Below are 8,786 nucleotides of genomic sequence, written 5' to 3'. Positions count from 1 at the left end.
AGCCAATGGCAGAAGATGTGTAGACTTTCTGCTGTCCGGATGTCAACGTGGAGCTCCTTCCACCATCTGGGAGCCAGGACAGCAAACAGTCGAGATTGCGTCGAGTGATTTGCTGTCCCTGAGTGAGGGTGAAGCAAGCCTATTGCCAAATCCAGAGCAGAGTGGACGTGCTTGGGTGTAAGGTTTAACTATGTCCTATGATGTAAGCTGGGCCTGATCTGTTAGCAGCACAATTAATAACTAATTAATAAGTACTAGTGTCTTGAAGCAGATGCGGGTGGCTACTGGTAACCAGTGAAGGGATCGGAGGAGTGGTAGTGTGAGAGAACTTAGGTAGGTTGAGGAGCAGTCGAGCTGCTGTATTCTGGATGAGCTGCTGAGGTCGGATGACAAGTGAAGGCAGACCAGCCAGGGAGTTGCAGTAGTCTAGGAGTGAGCTTGGACCAGAACCTGTGCCGCCTTCTGGGTTAGAAGAGGACGTACCCTCCTGATGTTGTGCAACATGTAGCTACACGATCAGGTTGCTGCAGCAATGTTGGCGATAAGGGAGAGTTGGTCGTTGAGCGTCACACCCAGCTTCCTACGCTGAAATCTTTGTTTACAAAAAATAATTTTACCCAACCTGTCTCACATACATCCACACCTCCTCCTGTCTGTCTCATAACCCGTCTATAAAGCAGACACAGGGTATGCTTTCTTGCTTGCACACACACACACACACACACACACACACACACACACACACACACACACACACACACACACACACACACACACAGTACACACAGTTGTGTGAATAATAAGGTGTTAATTCTGTAGGTGTTGCCAACATGCTGTCACCCCTCCAACACACTCACAGACCAACACACAGCTCTTGTTAGACCCTTCAACTCATTTCCTCTCGTTTTTTTCTTTTCCTCGCTGTCTTTGAAATAGTGTTTTGGCCTTTCCCGCCACAACCTCTGATTGTTTTATACAAGACAGCTGCACCCGGTGTAATTCATTCTCACGCACACGTACGCACACACGTGTGCGCACACGCACCCACTAAACACTTTCCTAATAACAACTCTGAGTAAGATCTGGTTGCCTTGCAGGACTGCATGCTTACGTGTTTGCTGAGTGATTCCGATTGTTCAGCATCGTCTCTCCACCTCACTGACTTCTGCGGCAACACACTCACATCTGCCCCAACTTGTGATTACCTGGAGAGTGTTTCCGAGTGCACGCTTGATGGTGGTAGGTTGGTTACAGGGTGTTAGTTTTCACTTGTTTCAATGTGCATTTCCTGCTCTATCAGATTAAGATGTCTACAATTTGGGGCTTTCTCCTTTCAACACCTTCTCTGTCTAGCTGATGGCCACAGATAGTGTCTCCCTCTGTCTCGGCCCATTGTTTTCATCTTCCACCCCCCTCCTGCTCAGCCCCGTCTTTGTAATAATACTATGTGGATGTTTACTTGGAGATAACTTTATTTTGACTGCTTATGTGTCCTGTGCCAGTGGTGGTGGTGTATGTGTGTAGGGGAAGCTGCTGACAGACATGAACAACAGGCAACACGAGCACAAAGAGGGCGGACCAGGGTACGGGGGGACTTGAGTGTCTGTGGTTGTTTATGGCTGTAATGGGCTGCTTGGATTAGACCTCTTTTGATCCCCAGACGCCACCTCAGTTAGCACCTCTGTATGCTAGGAAGTGTTATATATTCAAAGACATCAACTCTCTGAACTTGATAATGAGACACCTTAGACTTTTGGTCTAAATGCATTTTTAGCCTCCGATTTTTCCACAGACACAAATAGAAAGTGTCCACATTTTCCACACATGCTTGCATTTCGGACACATTGTTTGTGTTTATGATCTTAATCATTCTAGAGTGTTCTTTTCAAGGAAAAGTTTATGGGCAACGCATATAGCACAGCTATGCTGCCCACACAGCATCTGCTCACAGTGTGTGCCTTTTGGGTGGACATGTATGTGCTCCACAGCAATGCACGTTTATATGCTGACTTGGCAAAGGAGCGTTGGCATTTTATTAGTCTCTTTGCATCCGTCTGATGTTTGCTATGTTATATTTATAATTTATATCCCTACATTTGAAAGTAGTCCTGCCATGGTGGAGCTAAATCTGGAAATATATGCTAAAATAAGGTCCACATAAAACACATTCTCTGGTTTCCTCTTGCCTTGCTCTCTCTGATGACTCTGCTTTAACCGTCCAATCACAAGCAGTACAGCAGCATGCTGGTCACACTCAACTATCTTTAGACATGCTGTGCCCATATAGGAAGAGATACAACCGATGCAAATACACACAGACACACAGAAACACACACACACACACACAAACACACAGACACACGCACACTTCTTGTAGTGTATGTATCCATCCACACTAACCGCTGGTCTCTGTTGTTGGAATTGGATTTGAGGTAAAGCAGTGCAGCATGAGGTTAACACACACATCTGTGGCTGGGCACTAACCATTTGGAATAAATTGAAGTGTAATTTTAGATTTTTGACCATATAACTTAAGCTTGGATAATGTGTGTTGCAGTAGTACAAAGAGCATAAGTGGATCTTGACAAGTTGTGATCAGGATAAAAGGAGTTTGTTTGGTTCTTCTCCTCTTCAGTTCACATAAGGAGAAGACAAAAGAGAGTTTAAAGGTTGGAACATGTGGACCAAGAGACCGTGTTTTAGAACATCTCATTCAACCAGAATGCATTATTGAATCAAATCTGAATCCTTTGAATTCCCTGATAAGTTTAGTGTTCAACATTGAGCAACAATTTATAACTTGCTCAAATTTCAAACATTCATTTAAAATCTGTAACCAGACAATGCTATGTTGATATTTTGTGTATCTGTCACATTATATGTTGAATTGCTTACGGGCAGAATGTACAACATCACATTCTTGCTTTGAATTCACAATAGAGTGGTGGTAATGGTTTCCATATCTTTCTGGTTCTCAAAATTAGCAAATTAGTAATATTCATAGATATTATATTGACCACCACTTGTGAACAAGCTACCGTAGCTGAGGTGAAGATAATTATTTTATATTATCATTCAGACAAAGTAAAGAAAAACACAGGTGAAAAACGTGCTACCTACTACGTTGTTCTTCTCCATTTAAACAAGACATGATAGATTTATTTACCTCCGAGCTTTAGTGAGTCTGGAAATGGGACCTCAAATTTAAGGAAGCGTGGAACCTGGACTTTTAGTAAATGAGGCCATTTACTTTTCCGAACATGTTACTTCTTCATTACATGGGCCTGTTACAGTACCAGCTCCGTCTCACTCCTCTGGCTCTTTGGCCTCGCAGCGCCACAGAGCGAGACGCCTACAGCTGTCAAGGGAGTCGTAGCCGAGCTCCGGAATGAAATACAACTCTCAGAGGGGGGAATGCTGTCGGCCACACACACTGACAGAGTGCTGAAATCGCTTCTACCCTCATCTGACAAATGTATCAATTGTTCATGTACTATATACTGTAGACCAACACACAGTCATGTGCGGAGAGCGAAAGCTATAGGAAGTATCGTGAAGCACAAAGACATACTCACATGTCTAAACAGTTTGCATGAGTATGTGTGTGTGCCTCTCTTGTTTGCGTTCGTGAACGTCCACTGGATTTATCTGTTGGTGCTCAGAGGGCAGTGTATGTGGGATCAAAACACATTAGAATTATGGGAGATGAAGTCAAAGGTGAAGGCCAGGAACAATCTAGTGTTGTGCTTGTTGGAGGACAGATGAAACGGTCTAGTCGGGGAGGTTGCTGTGCACGGATCATCAGGCGTGTGATGGAAGCACTGAGAGAAAACAAATGAGAGTTGAGAAAGGGGGAGTGTAGGGCAACTTGGAAACATGAGTTTGTTCCCGAAACTACCGTTGAGGAACCTTTCAACCAGGGCTAGAACTGAGCAGCGGATGGTTGTGTTTGCCAATGTGATCTTACCTCTGTTTTAGTAAATAAGCTAGACTTTCAGTTTATGCCCTCATAGTACTGAAACGGATGTGTGCGCTCTACTTTTAGTGCAGTTGTCCCTGTTGAGCATATGCACATGTAGGCTTTACCAGTATTGATGTTTCCATGTTTATTTACTCTCTTTATTTGTGCTTAGAAAAATTGCTTGAAATCTTGCATGTGCCCAAAACATAGAAATGTTATCTGTCTGCTTTACCTCCAGATATCGTTTAAGTGTAGCCTCAAACGATGATAAGTGTGCACATTGTACAGTTGTCAAAGAAATCCTAATGATAACATCAGCTCTGTACAGCAGCCAGAGAAATGAAAGCCTTTTTATTATTTTGAACTCTGCATGCTGATATCAAACTGTGTCACCCTGCAGCGCAGTGGGTGCATTTTAGGGTTCCTAAGAAATTCAGCTACAATCCAGAAACAGAAAGAGACATATTTTCATTTGATGCTAAATATACATTAATGACAAGTCAGACATGTGAATTCATGTGGAGTGATGTATGAAAGATAGTGAATGAGGGAGACTGTAACTCTTCTGGTTAATAGTCCATCATCAGAAACACAAGGTCATAACTTCTGCTCACCCTGCGTTTTATTTCAATTATACACACAAGGACTTGTAACCCGTGTGTGTGTGTGTGTGTGTGTGTGTGTGTGTGTGTGTGTGTGTGTGTGTGTGTGCGTGCGTGCATGTCTGGACTGAGATAAAGATTGAATGGTGTTTATTTGGTCGTGGGTCTAAACCGGATGGAAAGGTGTGTGTAATAGCAGCACTGGGAGACCCTATCCTGAACATGGAGCCACGGACACACACATGCATGTGTGAGCATCAGCAGTGTGATCTGACAGGGTCAGGAGCTCATGCTACATTGGCGTTCGGATGCCGTGTCCTTCCCAGCAGTGTCTCCTGCAGTGGGTTGGTCATGGGAACGCAGGCAGCTGAAACACAGCACACTCAATACAGAGCTACTTAACTGTTTAGGTTTTTTCTCTTGTGTCGTCCTCCTGACCCGGCAGTCACCTCCAGAGGTAGGGAGTAAAGGAGTACAAATACGTAGTTACTTTACTGAAGTAGAATTTTAAGGTATCTGTACTTTATTTCAGTATTTACTTTTCTGGCAACTTTTGACTTTTATGCCCTACATTTTAAAACAAATACCTGTACTTTCTACTCCTTATATTTTCAACACAGGCTCTCTACATTAGTTATAATTCACCGACCTCATCCCCCCCAACCCTCTCGGTCCCTCAGATCAGCCAGTCTCCTCTCCATCCATAAATCCAACCTCCAGAGTTTCGGGGACAGAGCCTTCTCCAGGGCAGCTCCCAGGCTCTGGGACTCCCCACCCCAACCCATCCGTGACTCTGAGTCCCTCACCGTATTCCAGTCCGGCCTCATGACCCATCTCTTCTCCTCTGCCTACCCCTAGCCCCACGCCCCCTCATTCATTTCAACTGATTGTTGCTCTGTTTTGTCTTATTTAATTTTTTTTATTCGATTTTTCTGTAAAGCCACGTTGTGTTCGGAAAAGCGCTATATAAATTAAACATATTATTATGATTATAATTATTATAATGCATTTGAGGGGAATTGTAATTAATACGACTCAAGATTCAGTTAGCCAGTATTCAACATCCAGTAGAAATGTGCTTCATAGGGATGCTTTCTACGGTCACAACCAAAATGTGTGGGAGAGGTACCCAGCTGTTAGCAGCTCCGTGCAGCACCGTGTGCCCTGATGTGAATGAATCTGGCATCAAACACACCATCGCATCTGTAAAGAAACACTGAACACATACGTGTCTAAACAGCAGCAGCACAAAGCAACAGTGAGCGTCACACAGAACGTGGTTCCAGATGAGACGAGCGTTTCTCTTCCAGCTCGTCACGACTGTCTCCCCGCCTCCGTACAGATCCTGGATGGATAGTCTTGCCTCGATGCAAGTGCATGTGTACAGTGATGTGAGTGAGAGACGACAGTGAACCAAAGCAGAGAGAGAGAGAGAGAGAGAGAGAGAGAGAGAGATGTGTGCGCAGATAGACTGGCCCTTGGCGCCTGTCTGTGGTTCCAGTGAAGTGATGTGTCACCCGGATCCTGAGGGTGCTGACAGCAGAGCTGGGAAAAGAGGTTGTTGATGCTACTTAGAGATATTTAGCTTTTTAGGATCTGGGAAGTTGTGTCTGTGTTTTGTTCTTACATGAAGAGGAAGGAAGAAAGTGCAACACTACCCTTCACTGCTTTAGCTAGCTGGTTTTAGTTTTTTATTTGATTCTTTTTTTCCCAATTTGTATCAGCTGTCTGCTGTTCGTTCTGCTCTAGAATGTGATAGCATTTAAGCTGCCTGAACGTTTACATTTCGGGCATTAAGCAGATAAGGTAAGGTTCTATAGAGCTTGTCTAGTTTTTGTTAGAGGATGTTAGGGAGCCGACCATCGGGAGCATCAGGCACATTTTTGGGGTTCAGTAATTTGCCCAAGACCACTTAGGCAGAGCCGAGAAATCGAACCACCGATCTTCCGATTGGATGACTTCTGTATGTGAACCTTTCTTCTTCTGGATATCTGTTTCTCCTCTCCTCAGCCCTGGAACATATGTACATGACTGTGTGTGTTGCTCAGTGACACACATGGTTTTCCCATCCAGCCTTTTACAGCCTTTTGCTCTGTAACTTTGACCAGTGTCTAACCATCTGTCCTGCTCTCTGGATGCCTATAATAACCAGTTACCCCCTCTCTGTCCTCTTGGCCCTTCCCCCACCTCAGACCTTCTCCCCTGTCCTCACATGAATGACCCCCCCCCCCCCCCCCAAAAAAAAAAAAAACAAAGAAAAAAGGAAGATGTAAGTACAGATGTCACAGAAATTAAAAATAAGCATTCACAAACAAACAATAGAAGTGTGGGACTAAAATTAGATGGAATGTGTCATGTCCAATACCGGACAGTAAGTGTGGGCAATTTTCACAAACACACCCACTTTCACAGGAACACAGGGTCACACGTACCCACCCCCCACCAGCCTCCGAACCCCACCACACACACACACACACACACACACACACACACACACACACACACACACACACACGCTTAGGTGTTTGGAGGCTTTCCTTCACACCTTCACACCTGCGTGGCAGACACTGGCCTTTGTTGATGCTTTACACAAACATATGCTTCTGCACATGATGGAAACAAAGACATGCATTCACAAGCACCGAGTTATCAAAATGACACAGCCGGGAAACGCTGCAGCTGTAGGGAGGTTCCCATAACTCTCTGTGACGAGATATAGAACACACACACGCGCGCACACACTCACACACACACACACTGTGCTTGCAAGCTAATGGACAGCGGCTGGTTTCCGTGTGTTACTGTAGACACTTGTTCTCTTTATGTGTTGATGATTAACTGTCTTAAGGTGCATTATATTATAAAGTATCTTAATTCCAAAAGTGGCTGTCACAGATTAAAAAACAAATCCAGTTCCAAAACACACCCATGTTTACACACACATGACGGAGCAAGAATGTGTGAACAGGATGGGAGTTAGCATATGTCACATAGGTTCTATAGATAAACATAGTCATTTAAGAGTATTGGCGCTATTAACGACAGCCAATTAAAAATCAAAGCATGGACAGGTGTTGCTTGGTGACTCTATAAATAGAGTGTCCGGTTGTGTGCAACTGTTTAGTTGGGTGTCGAGTTGCGATGTCCCAACTCAACCCAGGATACTTTACATACTGTACTGTGTCTGTCAATCACTGCATTGTGATTATGAAAGCAGCTGTGTGTGTCTTTGCATGTGTGTGTTTGTCTTCAGTGATGGTGGGACAATCAATAATACAATCATGGATCATTATGAGCTATATTCATTTCTAATGTATTCAATGTTGTGTAAGTCATCGTTCTCATTCCAAACTAGAAAGAACTATGACATGTTCTATGTGTTCACCAGCAGTCATACACACAATAACCATTGACATGGGGATACCGTTGATAAGCTTACTGGGCATATTCTAGCTTTGCTCTTGTTTATACACGTGAACAGTGACATTCTCTCATGGATTTATAACATTCAAAACATTGTTGTTGGAAAGGTTTTGGGGTTTCAGATGCTGTCCATCCAACTTCATCTTAAGCATACCATAATGCCACGACTTAATGCTCAGCATGAACACATTGAAAAGCATCTATAATTTCAATTTAAATGTTGATTTTGTAGCCAAATCTGTACCAAATTGTTTAAGTGTTAAATTGCTTGAGTCTTAACCTCAGTGTCTGTCTGCATATGTGTTATGTTAACAGACTCATTTCTGCAGGGGTCAGTGTGGATGTTTTTGTCCATTTTAAACTCCTGTGGAAATCTAATCTGTTTCCTCCACGTGTTTAGGAGTCACAGGGATTACACAGAGTTGGCTTGGGCCAGAGGAGTAGAGAGGGATCAAGGTGTCACAAAAACTCCAGGTGATGTGCTCTTGGATGATGTTGAATTTTGCACATGTCACTCCGAAAACCAGCAACACATTCTTAGTCTGAGTTGTAGTGTGTTTGAAGAAGTGCTCCAGTCTAAGCAGTGTGCTGTGGGGTTAATTAGGCATATCAGATACTAATCCCTCTCCAGGGTCATCTGCTGGGGTCAGGCCTAAAAAGAGAAAGGTCACAGCAACATCCGGCTCGACGCATTAATGATGGCTTCATACTGTAGACCGGCATGTGGGTGTGGCTTGGAGGGAGGGGGTTTATGTCGGTCTTTTGTTAGCATATGTTATGTTTTCATGACGTACATTTAT

This window comes from Eutrigla gurnardus (genome assembly GCF_963514095.1).
Source record: "Eutrigla gurnardus genome assembly, chromosome: 16".
Taxonomy (NCBI): domain Eukaryota; kingdom Metazoa; phylum Chordata; class Actinopteri; order Perciformes; family Triglidae; genus Eutrigla; species Eutrigla gurnardus.
This window is presented reverse-complemented; position numbering follows the sequence as displayed.